Source organism: Salarias fasciatus, unplaced genomic scaffold, assembly GCF_902148845.1.
Source record: "Salarias fasciatus unplaced genomic scaffold, fSalaFa1.1, whole genome shotgun sequence".
NCBI lineage: Eukaryota > Metazoa > Chordata > Actinopteri > Blenniiformes > Blenniidae > Salarias > Salarias fasciatus.
The window spans coordinates 1-20,731 of NW_021941311.1; the positions used below are offsets into that span (position 1 = coordinate 1).

Consider the following 20,731-nt stretch of genomic DNA (forward strand, 5'->3'; position numbering starts at 1 on the left):
GAAACGTTGTGTGAACGGGACCAGAGAAACTAAATCTGGGAATACGTCTGAAATCCATGACGTGGTTCAGCTCTCAAGCAGGTTTTGGAGTCGCAGCAGGTTCGTTTTGTGCTGGTTTGGGGTTTTTCTCAGGACTGGGATGGTATCGACATGACAATCAGCTGTCTGTCTCTGCAAACTGGTAAATTCCCAAAAGAGATGAAAACGGCTGAAGTCATTCCACTGGACAGAACTGGAGACACCAGATCAATAATTACAGGCCCGTTTCTTTCCTCCCACAGTTTTCCAGAATCACAGAAAAAGTTTCCACTGGATGAATCTACTGACAAACACAAGCTGCTGTGTGAAAGTCACCATGGATCCAGATCACAGAGATCCACATCACTGCATTAACAGAGTTCATGGAGAGAACCAGCAGCTCCACAGACACAAAGAATGAAGCAGTTCCAGAGTTCACTCATCTGAAGAAAGCATTGGACTCAACAAATCATGAGATATTCATCAATAAACTGGAGTTCTGCTGTCAGGGGCATGGCTTCACACTGGAGGAAAAGTTACTGAAGCAACAGACAACAGTTTGTCAAAACAGGAGATTTTCAGTCTTTATGCTTGGACATTGCTTATGGTGTCCACCAGGGGTCAGCATTGTGACTAAAACTATTTATTCCAGACATGGCAGCTTTGGCTCATTCCTCACATCACGTTTTTCTTTTGCACAACAGTGGATGCATTTTTCCAAACAATGAGTAGAAAAGTTAAACTGAGTAGAAAACCTGCAAAAACATGTTGCTTGCTCAAAATGAAGAGTTCATTCCTCAAAAGCAAGTTTCCTGCTGCTTATCAGAGCACATCAGCCTTCACAGGGCCCAGCGCACGTTCACTCACCCTGCAGACTCCATTACCCATACTGCCCTGGGCTTCACCACAGAAGTGTGCATGCCTGCTTCAAGCTGCCTGCAGTAAACATGGCAGTCCAGCCACAGCGTGTGGAACCGGAGCTCTTCAGTTCAGAAAATACAAGGAGAACTCTGCCACGCTCTCCTGGCTCAAAGCTCCAACAAGAAGAGAAGCAGAGTTCATCTGGACTGACGGGACATGAGCAAACCTTCATGTTATCAAACAGCACAGAGCTGGAGGACAGCAGCTGAGGACTGTCCACAAGCAGTGGACACTTGTTAGAAGGAAGAGAAACTGCTGCTGTGATGAGAACAAATCACTGAATGTTGAGGAGGCTGAACTGACTGCTGAGCAACAGGAAACAGTCCTGAGAGAAAAGCTCCAAAGCCACTGAGAGAAACTGTCATGAAGGAGGTAAAACCTGTAAAATACTACAGTTTATCTAGTTTTCTGATGACACAGATATTTTCTGTCCAGGGAGAAATTAGAGCAGCTCTCAGAGGAAACCAACTCAGAACTGAACACATTCAAGAAGAGCTTTGATTCAAACAAACTCTCAGTAAATTCTGTTGTTTGGAAGTCATGAGGGGAATATAGAGACTCTAAAGTTCTGACAGAAGGTGTAGAAGCAGACAGAGTTCCAGAAATCAAGTTTCTGGAAACCTCACATCAAACATACTGAATCCAAAACATCCACAAGTCTTCAGTCCTCAGCAAAGCAGAATCCTTCCTGAACAGCAAAGCTCTCCAGATGAGATCTTGTTCCCTGATACTGTCGTACTGGAACCACTGCCTGGAGGTTTGGAGCAGCAGCTCCAAATCCTCACTGCAGAAAAGAGCCGTCAGGAGGATCCATGAAGCAGCTTTCAGGACCACACTAATGTCTTCCTTCCAGCTGGTGGAGCACTGAAACTCCCCGATGGAGGAGAATTCCCAGCAGAGAGAGAAGCAGCAGTGAGCAGCAGAGTCCTACCTGAGCTCCACAGCAGCAGCAGCAGCAGCAGCAGCTTCAGCTCCATGTCCAGCCAGACCACGTCTCTCTGAGTCTGATCGGCTCTGTCTCTGGATACGTCTCCAGGTTGAGAAACGTTTGTAACCATGTTGAGCAAGAGGAGATTTCCTGAGAAACGGACTTGTATGATCAGATCTGATAGGAGGCTGCTGTCACACGTCAGGATGTGGTTGTGTTTCCATGACAGAATTAGAGATCTCCTCTCAGACTAAAGCAGTCTCATTCAATCAATCAATCAATCAAACTTTATTTGTAAAGCACTTTTCATATTCATAAAAAACAGCGCAAAGTGCGAAACAGTAAAATCTGTCATAAAAAGAAAAAAGAAAAACACACCATCAATAAGGGTCGTATGCACACAAACACACACACACAGACACACACACTCCCAGTTTGTTTCACAAAAAAGAGGAGACATGGCATGGCACTGAGCATCATGGGAAACACCATTGATTTGTCTCAGTTCTCAGTGTGCCAGGACTCTCTTTTGCATCAGTCAAAAAATAAATAGCCTAAATAAATAAAAAATCAATCAATCACGACGTGCACGCATGGCTCATGCAGAAACAAACCTGCCTCTACAAACTCATTTTTTCCCTCCTGGTTTGTCACGTTTGTTGAGCTTTCCCTCTCCAGCAGCCAGCAGAGCACGGATGCAGCAAAAGATGTTGTATGTGAGTTCCAGGGCAGCTGGATGGAGTCAGACAGAGAATCTGTCAACAGCTCATGCACACTTCTCTCCTAAAGCTCAGAGCAGTATGGGTAATCAAGTCTCTGCAGGATGAAGTGGTCAACGTGGGCTCGGCACTGTGAAGGCTGATAAGTGGCGGGAACAGCGATTTGAAGGGTTAAAGTTCGGCTGACCAGATCCTGACTCCCCAGATGTGAGACCAAGACTGTGGCTGTGTGGGACGATGTGGGACACCAACGCATTCTTCATGTGTCGAGTCCAAAATAACATTAAAAAAAAACATTTCCATGCTGCCGCTCATCTTATAACATTCTAAAGCTTTGCTGTGATGAACGTTCATTCCCCACATAGTGATGGAGAATCTAACAGGAGCCTCAAGCTGCAGCCAGCAAACCGCTGGTTGGTTCAATTTAATTTATATTAATCAGCAATTGGTGGAATCAGTACTAAAAACTGCCACACACTGTTTGGCAGATTATTTATAGAAAATGAAGCAAATATATTCTTGGTTTATTATTTTGATTTTTTTTCTACTTCCTGGTGCCGGGGGAGGAGGGCCCCCTTTGCCCCCGGCCCCCTCTCTTCTCCAGCCACCACTGCATGCTGCACCGTGTGCTGAACGCTGGTTCTTTCAGCTGCTGTTCCCTCCTCTGGGTTTGAATCTTCTTTGGCTTCCGGCAGGAACATGTCCAGAGAACAGGAAGCCTCCTTCTGAGGAACACCTTTCTTGAGAGTCTCACATTCTCAGTGTGAAACGGAAGAAAGACTTCGGCAAACTTCACTGAACCTGTCAGGCTGACCTTCCACTGAGTTCATCCAGGGAGAGAGAGCTCCAGGCTCTGTTCTCGCTGCATTTCCTTCTATTCCCTCCAGTTCTCTCTGCTCTGCATTAGTTTGCTGCTGGTTCTCCTCTGAGGTTCCGTCCGTCCCGCGTCCCGGTTGATGGACAAGACCACACAGTGCGGCCAGGACACTCATTTGATGTTAGAAGCCTCGGAACTCTGTACAGGCGCGTCCCGGCCCATTGAAACCACTGAATATCTTCACTATATATGTCAGTGAAGTGTTGGGGGTCGGGGTCTGAATGGAGGAAACACATCCAGCAGTGATGCAGCGACTGAGGATGAACTGACTTTAAAAGCAGCTCCAGCAACACCTTGGTGAGTCGGAGCCGTCCAGCCAATCAGGGAGAGAATACCAGGCTGATGAGGGAGTGGACAGACTGGCTCCTCCAGAGCTCCACACACTGCAGGAGTTCTGGAAACAAAGACTGAACATGTTCATGATGGAGCATCTCAGTTTTCAGCCTGCAGATGATACACAGAGATAAATCCGACTGCTTTAATCTGAGAGGAGATCTCTAATTCTGTCATGAAAACACGAACACATCGTGACATGTGACAGCAGCCTCCTATCAGATCTGATTATACAAGTCTGTTTCTCAGGAAATCACTTCTTGCTCAACATGGTTACAAAAGTTTCTCAGCCTGGACAAATAAAGAGTTAAAACTACAACAAAAATATACAAGTCCAACAAACTGATGCAAATAACAACAAAATGTTCCATTTCAGGGGGGAAGGCACATGGAGGACGACCCAAGATGCCAGTCACTCCCAGAGTTGTGTGTAAAGTTCTTTTTTTTTGTCCATGAGGAGAAACAACAATCCAAAGTCTCCAAAACAAAAGGAGGAGTCCAGCATGGACTCAGGAGCCAGATCCAGAAACCAGAAGCTGCTTCAGCAGAGGGCAGAGAAACAGGAAAGAAGATCCTCCAGACCGCCTGGCAGGAGCTCAGCATGCAGCTCTCTCTGCTGACCGACTGAACGGGAACAGCATCGACTCAGAGCAAGAAGACAAGACGACCCCCCAACCTGAAGACAGACCGAAGCCCCGATGAGCCCCGAGCTCCAGGTGACCCCCATGAGCCCAGACCACCAGGTGACCCCCATGACCAACGAGACACAGGTGAAGCACATCAGGGTGGAGAACAGCGATCAGACATGAGGAGGGGAAGCAGCAGAGGCTGGAATGAGAGACGACCGGCCTGTTTCCACCTCCCTACTCTACTCTACTGTACTCTACTCTACTCTACTCTACATCCGTGGATGTGGACCATGTTAAAGTTGATTGGCCATTAAGCCATGAGTTGACCCCAAGACCCGCCCCCTCATTTACATATTATTATTACTACTTTCTACTTCTGTCATTTTTACACAGGTATACCTGTCTTTTAAGGTGATTCACAGATTATGTCTGAATTTTATGTTTATTTTCATTTACAAGACGATTTTGTAGGCTGATTTTTTTATACAAATTTACATTTTCCCTCAATTGAAAACAATAAAAATATTTTACATTTAAAAAAAAAAAGACAATCCAAAAATTATGGAATTACGGAAAAAAATAATATATAAATGTGACAGTTTATAAAAAAGTATGAATGAATAAATAAAATGTCTGACGAAAAATAATTTGGAGAAAATAATAATTTGGAGAAAAGAGAATGTGAAAGTAAAACAACATACAAATAATACATTCATCAAAATTGATGAGGAAATAAATTTATAAAAATCACAAAATAAATGAATAATAAATGTATATATTGGCCCATTTTCATATTTCTGTATTTATTCTTAATTATGTCCGTTTCGGTCCTCCATAGTTTGATGAACCTCCAGCATAAATCAGACTGCTTTTAACTGAAACTCCATGAAGTTTTGATTCATTCTTTAAAATTTAATTTACAGAGAATTGCAAAAATATTCTGAAGAAAATGTCTCAAAATTATTCGTGAAAAATTGAAGAAGACCAGAAAAAATGGTTAAAATGGAGAATAATTAAACATTTGAGAAAAAAGTCATGATATTTCTGTGCTCCTCTTGGCTTCAGTGAAGGAAAAATAATTCAGATATTTTTATAGGGCATAAAAAAACAAGAACAATCCCCAAACCTGTCTGAGAATGATCACTGTCTCCAGAAATAAAACTAGAATGTTTTTTTCTATATTATCAGGCCTGGGATCAGGAACACATCCAACAGTGAAGCAAGTTGAAACATCTCAAAAAGGAAATAAATGGAGGGCATTTGTGAAGAAAAAACAAACTTGTTAAAACGCCTCCTGACAGCATGAAATAAGAGTTCAAATAAACATTTTGTCTTTTCAATGAAATAATTCTGCCACAATATGGTCAAGAAGGTCAGACCAGGAGTATTGCTGTTGTCAAACTATCAATAGTTCCAGCTAATTATCTTTATCAATAATCAATAAACTGATTCCCTCCTTGTCAACGTCAACTGGTGTTTCAGGGGCGTTTGTTTTCCTCTCTGTTCCCGCAGGAGCGGGCGGGGCGGAGACTTCATGACTCACACACACCTGCAGACATTCACAGGCCTCCTGTAGAAATGGACTCAGTGTGAAGCTGCTGGTGTTTAAAGGAGGGAAACTTGGTGTCAAAAAAGGTTGTTGGGCGGCGGGAAAAGAGAATTGAAGAGAAGTCAGTCATGAGAAGAGAGATGGAAGTCTGCCCTCTGGCGGTCAAAAGTAGGAACTACTGCAACCATTGAAACCTCGAAATAGATGTATTAAAATCACATTTCCTGGATTAACTTAACAGTCTGCTTCATGAGGATGGTCCGTCGAAGAATTGTGATGAATGTTTCATCATTTATCAAAGCTCAAAAGAAACTTTCAATCAATTAATGAGCTTTTCCATCAAACGCTGAATTGGAAGCAAACTCCAGCCTCTTTCACTGCTGCAGTCACAAAAGGATCTTCTGACCTGCAGCAAAATTAGCTGACGCCAACATACATAGTGAAACAACCTTCGTTACACATATTAAAATTAATCAGTGTGTAGGAACTCTGCTTTTCTCGCTTGTCTTTATTTACTGTCTGTTTAGTGTTTTCTAAAGTTTACCGCGGTGCAGCACGAAAAGTGTCCGGCTGTTGCTGTGCCAGTGAAAGAAGGTTCCTACCTGAGAACACGCTGACATCCGTTATCGCTCTGGCAGCAAGAAAAGCCTCCTTCTGGAACATAAGTTTGATTTTCTCAGTTGAACAGAGTCGCTGGGAGATGCCAATCCACGTGGGTTTGTTTACACCTGCCAGTCTCATCACACGGAAGAGAAGGAGCTCTCGCGATAATCTCCCACGAGAACTGGAAGGTGTCACTTTCTGTGAAACCTTCAGATGCAGAGCTTCATCTCATGTCTTCCTCTTCTGCTGATGTTTGAGACATGAAACACTCTTCATCGTGTTGAAGAGCAGAAGGACTTCTTCAACATTTCCTTTTTTGTTCCTTCAAAGTAAAATTTCTCAGACGGCGAGGAATTGAAAGCCGACATTTAAAGACTTCAAAAGAGCATTGGAGTAAATTAATTTATGACAAAGTAACGAGCCTCTACTGGTTTTTCCCCCTTTACAATAAAAAATATACAGTTATTGCTCAGACAGCAACTGCTGAGTTCTGTTAAATTAACTTTTGTCTACAGTAGTTTTTTGTGTTGGATAAATGAGCTTTGACTCCATATAAGTCCATCTGAAGACAAACAGCCATGGTGAGGCAGCGGTGTCTCCACTTCTGCACATTGTATTTTTCAAAAAGTTCATTTTCAAAAAAAAAAAAAAAAAAAGCTGTGAATTAGCTTAACACGCTTATACTGTAAAAATCAAAAATCTATTACTAATATGCCACTCATTTGAAGAACAGTAACAACAGTCACATTTGGGATGTTTTCCTCTACTATTTCCCGTCTATATTGCTTGAAATTAAGTTTCATTCATTTTCAAAAACACTCTGCCGATTTTCAGTCTTACAATAAAATCACATTTTCATGATTAGAATATGAGAGCCTGAGTTTAGTGGAACCACAGGGAAGGAAAAAAATAAAAACAGGCGAGATTGAAGTAAATCTTACTTCACAGTGTGGCGCCCCTAAAATAGGGTGACACCACATTTATTTATTTAGCTGACCATATTTAATTTATTCATGTCGGAAATTATTCTGTTACTATTTCAATTTCTCTACTTTTGTGTAATTGAGGGGCGGAACTTTTGTTTTCTCTCGCTGCGCTGGGAACGGTTAAGGGGCGGACACTTCTGCCGTTCATTCAGACGTTATTCGGGAGTTAAACAAGATGCCTCTCGTCTTCTGTCTCCTCTTTTCACCTGCTTAAAACAGGTAATATTTTTGTTACTGTGGTCATCATCACCCTGAGACCCGTAACAAATCTTGGGGGCTCGTCCGGGATCGACGCCACCTGCTGGTTCGGAGCCGATCCATTAATGACATCTGGGACCAATGCTGATGCTGGTGTAGAGCCGTGAGTCGAATCGGAGACGGAGCTGTCTGTGAGCTGAGTGATTCCATCGAGAGGGAGGAGGAGTTGCCATGGCCGCGAGTGGGAGGAAGAATCTGGTGTGGAACATCAGGAGAAGCCTACTTACCTTGTCAGCGGAGGAACTCTTCAGGATTGCCAAAGATGTGGACACAGCTGCAGGACAGGACTCGACAAAGCTCGAAGAGGGAGACCAGGAGGGCTGTTTCGACTACATCAACTCTTTCATGTATAGTAAGCAATTGCTTGAGGCAGAGGACAGTGGGATGGTTGAGCTATTGGTTTTAAAGGATTGTATCGATGCTGTTATTCGGGACAGAGATGTATCACGTGTGTCTGATGACAGAGAGGATTTCAACCTGCAGACCATTCAGATTCCCACCCAAACAATAGCTGCACCCCACAAAACTGGTGTTGCTGTCACTGGTCCGCCAGAAGCGATGCAATTAACCCATGACACAACCATGCAACCTCAGACTGTCGAGGCAATCAGCCTTACTAATGTAACTGATCTCACAAATTCTGAGTTGCGAGACATGCTCACTAGCTATGAGGAGCTGGGTAGGAGGCTAAGGCAGTCCATGTTGTCACCCACCGAGCGAGTACTTGGGCACTCTCCACTAGATCAAACTTCTAACTTCAATGAGGAGCCAGCCCAAAGAGGACCACCCCACCACCCCATGACCCCAGTGTCCCGTGAGGGTGTCATCAGGGGTGTCAGAGATCTGTCCTATCTCCAGAGGAGAGAGTTCAAAATTCAAGGTGGTCAGGTGGGAGACCATTCATCTGACATCAGCTACAATAACATCTGTAAGCAGATTGATGAAGGGATCAAGGAAGGCTTCCATGACACAGAAATAGTCCGAGGTGTACTCAAAATAATCAAACCTGGTATTTTCAAGGATATGCTCATCAATAAGGATGACCTTACTGTGACAGAACTGAAAGGATTCCTCCAGGCTCATCTGAGAGAGAAGAACAGTACCGAGTTATTTCAGGAGCTAATGTGTGCGAGGCAGGATGATAATGAGACACCACAACAGTTCCTCTACCGTGTGATAGGCCTGAAGCAACGTGTCCTTTTTACATCTAAACTTCCAGACACTGGCATACAATATAGTCCAGCTACTGTTCAGGATGTTTTTCAGCACACAGTATACCAGGGTCTCGGGAATAAGTTCAGTGACATACGACGAGAGTTGAAACCGCTTCTTTCAAGTGGAAAAGTAAGTGATGAAACAATACTGCGTCATGTGATGAGAATCACTAATGAGGAGAATGAGAGACAGAAGAGGATTGGGTCATCACGTCGCCAGGTTTCCACAAGTGCACATAGTGTCCAGCTTCAGCCTGGAATAGCTCAAAAACGTAGTGATGAGCAAGAGAAAGCAGCTGTGAGATCAAAAACTGACCAAATTAAACAGCTTACAGACAAAGTCGAAGAGCTCACTAGTTTAGTGGAGTCATTGAGACAAAGCCAGTCACGAGCAGTAAATGTGCCTCAACACACCCAGAACAGAATGAGAGTGAGAAGGGATAAACCATTTGGGTGCACTAACTGTATTGAACAAAATAGATCAGATTGTTGCCATTGCTTCTCATGTGGAGAAGAGGGCCACAGGGCTGTAGGCTGCCTAAAGAAACAGAAAAATCAGGGAAACGCGAACTGGTCACTGCAGCGGGGCACACAGTGATCAGATCAGAGCGAATGCCCCAAAGTCAGTGTGCAAGTAAGACAGGGGTTCCAGCTAGGTCCAACAGTCAACGAACAGGCTCTGACTGGCCCTCTTCCCCTGAAGTAGCCACTAACAGTCAGGTTGAGACCGCATCACTGTCCAGCGTTGAGTCATTTGGTACCAGACGTGGAGCTGTTGCAAAGTTAATTGGAAAAAAGGCCCTGATTCAGTGTAACTTAAGTGGCCTGGCAGTAACTGCATTGATGGACACAGGCGCACAAGTAAGCATGATCAGCCGTGCATGGAAAGAAAGATACTTGCCTGATCTTAACATACTCCCATTATCAGAAATCATTGGAGAAATGGATGAGTTAAAGGTACATGCAGTTACCAGGGAACCTATCCCATTTGATGGCTGGGTACCCTTAAAGATCAACCTGCCTGGGAGTGAAGATCCCAGCCTCTCTATTCGTGTCCCAGTCCTAGTGAGCAGTTTGCCCATGGACAGACCATTGATTGGTTTTAATGTTTTAGAACAACTCATTGAGGGACAGCCAGAACAGTTAATCCCAACCTTGACTACATTGATCCATAATGCCATATCCGTATCCCCTGATCAAGCAGAAGCACTCGTGAGTTTTGTCCAGAAAGCGGAGCAAAACACACATCTCGGGCGCCTCAGAACAGGTGGGAGGGATACAGTTGTCCCTGCTGGACAGGTTGCCTGGTTGAGATGCTGGGTTCCTCCCACCATGAACCCCTCTGATCACCTGGTGTTGTTTGAGGCAGATGAGTGTAGCCAGCCTCTAGAGCAGCTTGATGTAGGGACAGCATTAGTTGAGGTACAGAACTCAGGTAAGCCTTATGTTAGGATTGTTGTTGGCAACAGCACTAAGCATGATGTTACACTACCCAGAAAGACAACCTTAGGCACCTTGCAACTCATTGAACGGGTCGTGGATGCAGACTCCCCAGATAGTTTCACCTCTGTATCAGTAGCCGCCAGTGAGGCTACTGTTCAGCCTAATGAGCCAGGTGAGTCGAGCCAGTCTCTCTGGCATCCACCAGTAAACCTTGAGCATCTAAAGGGAGAACAACAAGAAATTGTTAAGAGAATGTTGTTTGAAGAGTCTAAGGCATTCGCAAGAGATGGGAACGACATCGGTTGTAATCCCAGTCTACAGATGGTAATCAGTTTAAAGGACGAGATCCCAGTGCAGAGGGCGTACACTTCCATCCCAAGACCACTTTTTAGAGAGGTCAAAGAATACATCCAAGACCTCCTTGTAAAGGGATGGATTGTTAAATCTAAATCCTCTTATGCTGCCCCTATTGTGTGCGTGCGTAAGAAGGATGGCACATTGCGCCTCTGCATCGATTATCGTCTGTTAAACCAGAAAACTGTGCCAGACAGACACCCACTGCCCCGAATAAGAGACTTGCTTGACACTTTGGGGGGTAACACCTGGTTCAGTATCCTGGACCAAGGAAAAGCCTACCACCAGGGGTTTATGGCTGAAGAGTCGCGTCATCTGACTGCCTTCATCACCCCCTGGGGGCTTTATGAGTGGGTCCGAATCCCTTTTGGTCTCTCAAATGCTCCTGCAGCATTCCAGAGGAGCATGGAGGAGATGCTGAGCACTCTGAGGGATGACTGCTGCATACCTTATCTTGATGACATTCTCTGCTACTCACAGTCATTTGAGGCTCATGTGGAAGTGATCCGAAAGGTACTCCAGGCCTTACAGAGCTATGGCGTGAAACTCAGGCCTGAAAAGTGTGAGATGTTTAAAGGGGAAGTTCGTTATGTGGGGCGCCTAGTCAGTGCTGAAGGTGTCCGAATTGACCCAAAGGACCTGGACGCTGTACTGGCCCTGAAAACAAAAGCCCCACAGACCATCGGTGATCTGAGAAGGGTCCTTGGGTTTCTCAGCTACTACCGATCGTACATTCAGGGTTTCTCCAAAATAGCTCAGCCACTGTATGAGTTACTTCAGGGGAAGTCGTCAATGCTCCCGGTCCATGGCCGTCATGGTAAAAACAAAGGGCCTCAGTTGCCATCTAGAACACCTATCGAATGGACTGCTAGGCATCAAAGTGTACTGGAAGAACTGGTTGACGTGTTGACTCATCCTCCGGTCCTAGCTTACCCAGATTTTGACTCGCCATTTATCTTACACACAGATGCATCTGAGCGTGGCCTTGGGGCTGTCTTGTACCAACATCAGAATGAAAAGTTGCGAGTCATTGGCTATGGATCGCGCACCCTAACGCCGCAGAACGAAGCTACCATCTGCATAGTGGCAAGCTAGAGTTCCTGGCTCTCAAGTGGGCAGTGTGTGAGAAATTTAGGGATTATCTCTTTTATGCTCCATACTTCACAGTATATACTGACAATAACCCGCTCACATATATCATGAGCACGGCTAAGCTTAACGCTGTAGGTCACCGCTGGGTAGGAGAACTATGTGATTTCCATTTCAACATCAAATATAGGCCAGGGAAAGCTAACATTGATGCAGACACCTTGTCTCGTATACCGCTTGACATGACACACTACATGGCCTCATGCACGGAGGAACTGTCTCGGGAAGTTGTGAGTGCTTCCTGGGAGGGAACGCGAGTGGCCCAGCAAAATGAAGTGGCTTGGGTGGCAGCCCTCGTTGCCTCCTCCCTTGATACGGTCCTGTCACCTTACACACCCTTCCAGGAGATCAAGCAGGATGCCTTGATCCAGGCCCAACGGGAGGATCCCACATTTGGAGAGGTCATAAGACTCAAAGAGACTAACGGAAAACTAACAGATGACATTCGGAGGTCAGTGAAGGGACCGGCTTGCAAACTCCTCCGCGAGTGGGATCGACTCCACCTTGAAAATGGAATACTGTATCGACAGACAACCACAAGAAAACAGTTAGTCTTGCCTCATAAATACCATGACATAGTGCTAAAACATCTTCATGATGACATGAGACATGTGGGGACAGAAAGAGTACTCCATCTCGCCAGGGAAAGGTTCTATTGGCCTCACATGAAGGACTATATTGAGGACTATGTGACTAAGAAGTGCAGCTGCATAAAACAGAAAAAGCCGACAACTCATGTGCGAGCACCAATGAGCAGCCTAAAGTCTAATTCACCCCTCGAATTAGTTTGTATTGATTTCTTGCACCTTGAGAAGAGCAAAGGAGGTTATGAGTATATTTTAGTAGTGGTTGACCACTTCACAAGATTCGCTCAGGCCTACCCTACCAAAAACAAGTCGGGGCGGACAGCAGCAGAGCGGATTTATAGTGACTTTGTGCCTCGTTTTGGATTCCCTCACAAACTCCACCACGACCAAGGGAGGGAATTTGAAAATGAGCTCTTCCGAACTCTTGGCCAGCTGTCTGGGGTAGGGCACTCCCGCACAACACCATACCACCCCCAAAGTAACCCAGCTGAACGATTCAATCGGACATTGTTGCAAATGCTACGTACGCTGACAGACAGAGAAAAAGAAGCATGGAAAGAACATCTCCCACAGGTCATACATGCCTACAACTGTACACGACACGAGTCTACAGGTTATTCACCTCATTTTCTGCTTTATGGGAGACATCCCCGTCTTCCAGTGGATTTTCTGTTTGGATTGGCTGGAGGATCGGACCCAGAGACGCACAGAGGATATGTGGAGAAGTGGCAGAAAAGGATGACAGAAGCATATCGTGTTGCTAACAGTAACAGTCTGTCGTCTAGCGCCAAGGGAAAGTCTCATTATGACAAGAAAGTGAGGGGGGTGATCTTAAAGCCTGGAGATAGAGTGTTGGTTAGAAACTTGGGTGAGCGTGGTGGGCCAGGTAAATTGCGTTCCTACTGGGAGAGTAGAGTTTATGTGGTCAAGGAGCAAGTTTCAGACAACCCAGTATATGTTGTCTATCCTGAAAGTGATGAAAAAGGGAGAACAAGAACTTTACACCGGAACCTGCTCCTACTGGTCAATGATCTGCCGGTAGAGTTCCCATCACAGAAAACACGAACACCAGCAACAGAGCCAACACGAAAACAAAGAACGGCTCAGACAAGGACAAGTGACAGGAAAGATCAGACAGGGAAGACTGAGACCTCAGAATCGGATGATGAATCAGAAGGTGGATACTGTTTAAGAATACCAACAAGATGGGTTGAACCTAGGTTCACCACTAACCCACAGAGGCCAGTCAATAATCAAAGGAAGGATGCATCCACACGTGAGACACGGGTCCCCTCTGGAGGAATGTCCACTTTAGCAGGAAAGAAATGTGTTGGAGTGCAGGAGGAGCCCTCACCAGGTGTGCCTGTAAAGGGGAGGCAACACGGAGGTGAGAGTCCTCCTGGAGCACACAGAGGCAGCCAGATGGGGGTGGAGACCCATCCTGTGACTGAACCAGATTCTGAGCCTCTGGAGGATGGGACAGTTGATGGGAATGATGTACAGGCACCTCAGAATACGCCTTCTCATGAGGCGCCAGAGTTGCCTCAGCATGGATACTCTGAGGAGCAGATACCAGACATTATTGACTCTCCAGTACCACTGCGACGGTCCACCCGACAGAGACGACCAGGTCAAATGCTAACTTACCCATCTCTAGGACACCCAATATACCAGTCATTTCCCTCAGTAAATGCAGTGGATACTTGTGTGATTCCCCTCAGCAATCTTTGGCACACACAGGCATGCCTACCACCATTCCAAAATCTACCTCTTCTCCAGTACCAGTGTTTACCCTTACCCTACCCAGTACCGGGTTATTAGAAAGTCACAGGGTACACAGGAACTCGGAACACTGGTGATTAAGACTTTTTGACTTTTGTATATATTGTATATATTTGAAAATGCTGAGAATTTCTGTGTACATAAGGTGTTAAAAGTGTTTAGAAATTTATGTTAAGTGCCAGGAGTCACTTCTGTTGTCGGGGAGCATGTGGCGCCCCTAAAATAGGGTGACACCACATTTATTTATTTAGCTGACCATATTTAATTTATTCATGTCGGAAATTATTCTGTTACTATTTCAATTTCTCTACTTTTGTGTAATTGAGGGGCGGAACTTTTGTTTTCTCTCGCTGCGCTGGGAACGGTTAAGGGGCGGACACTTCTGCCGTTCATTCAGACGTTATTCGGGAGTTAAACAAGATGCCTCTCGTCTTCTGTCTCCTCTTTTCACCTGCTTAAAACAGGTAATATTTTTGTTACTGTGGTCATCATCACCCTGAGACCCGTAACAACAGCATAAATGTAATTATCAGATTTGACCACAGGAGGGCAGCAAAGCACTTGTTCTGAATCTGGATCAAATTAATTTATTAGTTTAGTTCTGGGTATTTTTTGTTTGTTTGTTTGTCATTGTTTTTTTGTTTGTTTGTTTGTTTTTTTTCGGCCAAAGCCTGATTTTACTCATGTTAAATAAATCTAATTTGCACTTCCATGGAGATAAAATAACAAACAAATTGTCTCTTCCTGCTGGGTCAGAGGGGAAGAGAAGCTCCTGGGTTGGATAGGAGCCCTGCCCTCTCTCTCTCCTCACTTTAGCTGGTTTTCCTTGAATGGAGGAAAAAAGGTCATTTAGCCAAAGGTTGTACAGAACAGATTAAACTGAGTGAGGCAGTCACAAAGGCAAAAGCCTTGTAAAAATCCATGTTTCCCTCGTCCTAACAGGTGATACTAAAGACTTTCTAAGTTGTGTTGATGCTAAAGGAAAAACAAACAAGGGGCAGTTTTCATCTGCAGTGAATCTCTGCTGAAATAACTTCAGCTGGACTAAAGCTTGGCTAATTCAGTTCTCTCTACACACACTGGAAATTACAGTGAGGTTTCTCCAGTGGCGGACCGTGCATTTCTCATTGAGGCCTTCAGAACAGATCCGCCTGAACCAATCCACCTCCCAATAACTATTTTGTCTACAAAAAAAAAATCTTATTGTGCAGATATGCACATAAAGAGTTGTTGCACAGCAGATAGATACTTGTGCAGCCAGAATAAATGCCTTTGCTGAAGTGCACAATTCTCCTGCTACACATGTGCACATACAATGAGCATCAACAACTTAATAAAACAGCAGTATTATTTAGGAAAAGCGGAACATTTTACTCACCAAAATCCCGATTATTTGAAAACAAAATACATCCTCCTTTCCTTCCTCAAAAAGAGTTCAGTTGCTCTGTCATATAGATTATCCGTGCGTTTCAGTTCCATAAAGCCAGGGCTGAAAGTCCAGCTCGCCCTGTGGTATTTCTGGCCTAAGTTTTATTGTGTGGCATTCACACGATTACATTCCTCTTCTGACTTCTTCCGCCGTTTTTTGGCACGCTTCTCCTCCTACAAATTTTGTACGATTTGAACCATTCAGATATCAAAATGTGCAGCTTTTTAAGGACATTCCTGCTATGTTCTAGCTTTTTAATATCTTTTAAACTTTTTGAAATATTTCAACTTTTGTGTAACTTTTTTCCCCATGTTAACGGATGGAGATTTTTTCAAACTTTGGAACCTTATAACTTCCTCAAATCTTAACCGATTTTAACCATTCAACTTTTAAAATATTCAACTTTTTAAACTCTTTCTTCAACCTTTTTAAACTTTTTCAACTTTGTTCAACTTTTTGAAATATTTCAACTTTTTAAAATTATTTTTAACATTGAAGTCAATGGGAAAACCCTTCAACTGACCTTTCAACTCCTTCAAATTTGAAACCTTACAACTTTGTCATACTTTCACGTAGACAAGTCATTTTAGCTTTAAAACGTAGGCATTTTTGTCCTCTATTTAGCTATGTAATATCATCGCAAAATCTTTCACCAAAATTCAGCTGTGACCCTTCAAGTATGGAGAGAATTTCAGCCATTTTTGGAGTTTATAATGGGTGTGTATTGGAGAAGCTAGAGTGGGAGAGTGGCAGTTAGAGTGTGGGAGGCTCTGAATTTTAACCCAAAAAAAAAATCTTTTCTCGTCCGTACGGCCACATTTCTGGCTCAATCTGCACAATAACCCCTCAAAACGAAGGAATTTTTCTTGTGACCCGTACAATTGAGTCACTTTGTCTCTATCTCAAACGGTTCTCTCTCCAGAGGCATTTGTTTGAGGAGAGTGCAGAATTTTCTCCCATCCGCTCCAATGCATTTTCGAGACGCCTGAATCCAAAACTTCACTCGTGTTCGCACAATCGCCGTGGCTGAATGGATGACCCTACAGACATGATTCCTGCACCATTACATTCATGAAAGACTTCTGAATCTGACTGTGTGAAAATCTTTTTCAATTTCGCCTTTCGGTCCCCGAGAAACGACATTTCTTCAACCATGCGCACTCCATTAAAAAGTGCTGATTCACTGTCATGGCTGCTGTGCAGCTGGTCTCCATAGCAACAGACACACCTGTTGTGCTGCTGCTGCTTGATTAGTCTGGATTTTTCCATTAAGACTGGAGCTCTATTGATCCTCTGTTACTCTGACACTGACTCCACTGCTGTTTACTGCTCTCTTCTGCTTTGTCAACTATTAACCTTTTTGAAAAATTTTCAGATTTTTATGACTTTTTTTAAGTTTTTCAAAGTTTTTCACGTTTTTTCACCTTTTTGCAACTTAATCAAACTTTCTCAACTTTTTCCGCTTTTTTAATCTTTTTCAAGTTTTTTCAACTTTTTTCAACTTTTTCAAGTTTTTTTTTTAACCTTTTCAACCTTGTTCAACTTTTTGCAACTTTTTGCAGTGTTTTCAAACTTTTTCAACCCTTTTCAACCGCTTTCAACTCTTTGCAGTCTCTTCAAACTTTTTCAACTTTTTTCAATTATTTTCAAAACTTGTTCAACTTCCTTTTCAACCTTTCTTCTTGAACTTCTTTTGCATTACAGTTTACAATTTTCAGCTCAGCATTCACACTTGCAGTTTCTTCAGGAACTGCAATTTTTTTCTAGTTTCTCTTCAGGTCTTCTTCTTCTTCTTCTTTGGAATAATTGAGGTAGGCGACCAACAACTTAGGTGCATACCGCCCCCTACTGTATCTCTTGGTGATTGTAAATCAGAGGGCCTGGATATGCTGTTGTTTGAAGCCAGAAGGCGCTGAGTCGCCAACTCGAAATTTGATTGGTTGAAGCAACTGTCTGATTGGTTGAAGCAACTGTCTGTTTGACGCTTCACTTTACTTCACTGCGCCATCAGGAACGGATAGCGAAGGCCTCGGGCAGATTTCTTTGACCCTAGCAACAGATGATGCCTGAAATCTGATTGGTTAAATGATTTAATATGAAAAAAACATGTCTGGAAGCAGCGCAACCACAGAAAACTATGAAAGGAACTGGAACATACCGTTTGGAATCGTTTATTAATTATTTGTGGACAAAATATAATTTACATCAGTCTGTAATTCAGATAATTTTTAGGCCAGCAGAGAAGGCTTTGCAGGCCCTGACGGCCCACCACTGGGTTTCTCTGACATAAAATATCATGTGGTCATGAAGGTGAGATCAGCCAGGGTGTCAAACTGAATCCCTGAAGGGCCGGCATCCTGCATGTTTTAGATGTTTCTCCTCTAGGTTGGAAAAAGGACAAATCATGAGCCCCTCACTGCAGTCAGCTGCGTTATAACTGGGGAGACCTGAAACCTGCAGGATGCTGGGCCCCAGGACTGGAGTTCAACACGTGGTCACTCTGTGGGATCAGTGGTGTGCCGTAGTGTGGGCTGTACTGGAGGCTTCCCTCTCAGGGGCCAAGAAATGTCTCACTTCTGAAGAAGAAACCTGATTCCAAGTTCCTTCTTCGGTCTCACTCAGAGAAATAACGCCACTCCACCGGAGATTTGAAATTTTCACAGGATTTTTATTCACTCAAAGGATTACAGGTTATAATTCAAAACTGGCAAAAAAAAGTAAAACACCAAAAAATGAAGAAATCAAAGAACTGATTTTGCGTTGGTTCTTAAATGTCTCAAATTTCAGACACGTATTATTTTAATATGGTCACTTTATGTGAGCGGTTTTTAGATTTTGCCGCTCATAATAATCTGTTTCTCGTCTAAATTTGGTGCCATCAACCTTAGAGGTCAACTCTATCCAGATTTCAGGTCAGGGTTCGATCTTTTCTCTGATCATTCAGAAACAGAAGAAGGGAAAGGGAAAGCGAGAGCGCCACCCACTGGAAAACAGGGTCTACTTATAGGCTCCGGTCCCATGGACATGTCCTCTGATGCTGTTTCGTTACCAAGGAAACCAACCACAGCCTCAGTTCTCAACAAAAAGAGAATGAAGAGAGAAGAAAAACAAAACATGCAGGCAGTGAGATCCACACGAGTTCTTCAGGCCAGATGGAACCACTCAGGATGAAATACAAACTGGTCCGGTTCCATACGGTTCAACACCTGCTGCAAACCACATCCTGCCTCACCTTGGTGCAGAACAAGCTAATAAATTGGATTACAATCACAAAAATATCTCCTCAGTTAAACACAGTCAGCCTGAGCGGAGCAGATGATAATATATGATGAAATGACTTAAAAACATCAATGAAAAAGGAGTAAAAAGGGTAAAAAGGAGATTAAAAAAGGACATCCACCGTGGTCCAGTATACGGCAAAACAAGGCTCTTTTTTTCACCATGGTCCACAAAACGAAAAGGAACCTTGTTCCACTGTCTGTGGGAACGTGATGAGATTCATCATTGCTGTAAGAAGCTCATAAAAACCATCTGGTCTTCACAGCAGGAAGGTTCAGAGGACCGACTTCATCCCTCCACTGCACTCCGCTCAGCGTCCGCCCGGTCTGCCGGTCTGCCCCCTGCTGGCCTGCAGAGACATGACGACACACAGGAGTGAGGAGAGTCTGGCTCCACCCAGAGCTCCAGAGCATCAGGAGAGAGGTGAACAGTACCTTACAGTACAGCCACAGCGCCCCCTGCAGCAGCAGCAGAGACAGCGGCACCACCACCCATCTGACGATCATAGCTGTTGGATCTGAACACACAGAGAACAATCAGCGTCTGTCTGAGGACTGCTGGGAGTGAGACCATCAGAGTCCTCCATCTGGGCTCCCTCTTGGTCTGGATCAGGTCTGGGTGGCGCTACAGAGACCAAACCCCTCCAGACATGTCTGTCCCTTCCATCTTCCTCCAGCTCTTCTGGCTGGACTCCAAGTCTCTCCCAGACCAAAGCAGAGAGTCCTGGACCCCCCTCGGGGCCTCCTCCCAGTGGGACCTGCCTGCTGAACCTCTAAAAGGGGGAAAACCCACACATGTTCTCTGGAAGGGTGGAGTAAAGGAGGAATCAGCTTCTTCTCACCGGACACAGACAGAGACAGCAGGTGGCTCTCTGACCAGAAGTTGTGTCCAAAAACATGGAGGTGATAAACACAGCTGTAGTTTCCCCAGTGGGCGGGCTCTGCGGCAGGAAACAGGAAGTGTGCAGAGTGATTGACAGCCGGCTGGGTGGAGTTGTAGGAGGTGTTGGAGGAGGTGAAGGTGAGCTGGAAGGAGCCTCCTGGGTACTGTGGCTGGATGGAGCAGCTGATGGTGAAGGTGGAGCCCCAGATCACCCGGAGCCCCTGCTGCTGGGCCTCAGAGACCCCGAGGATGGAGGAGGAGGAGGACACGGAGATGACTGGATGGAGCAGCAGGTCTGACAAGCACGCACACACACACACACACACACACACACACACACACACACACACACACACACACACACACACACACACACACACGCACACACAGAGCTTCAACTCTGACTGTGGTGAGTGAGGAACACCCCACTGATGAACTTACCTGAGCAGGTGAGATTACTGCTGATATTATCTTCATAGAAAAATGAACATTTCATGAGATCAGATCCAGACTGAAAGCAGTCGTCGCTAATCATCACTGTCAGTGTGGAGTTGACTGAACGTGTCTCATCTGCAGACACGGCAGAGCCGCAGTGAAGATGTGAACAAAAAACAGCTGCTTTCTTCAAAGACCACTCATCAATATCTGTTGGTCTCCAAACTCCAGACCTTTTGATCTGCAGAGAACCTGCACAGCGACTGTTTTCTCCCACCAGCCTGACTTCAGGAAACCCTGAACGAAGAGAAGAGTGAGAGGATGGAGTGAGAGTGAAGAGAAGAGGAGTGGAAGCT

General features: G+C 44.6%; 1 long non-coding RNA gene across 1 annotated transcript; it reads right to left on the reverse strand.

The window, feature by feature from the left end:
• Window positions 1-19,179: 19,179 nt before the first annotated feature.
• Window positions 19,180-19,749, reverse strand: LOC115384781 (uncharacterized). Its single transcript, XR_003930957.1, has 2 exons — window positions 19,493-19,749; window positions 19,180-19,407 (listed from the first exon to the last, which is right to left on the reverse strand). It is a non-coding gene; the product is annotated as an uncharacterized LOC115384781 (long non-coding RNA).
• Window positions 19,750-20,731: the final 982 nt, after the last annotated feature.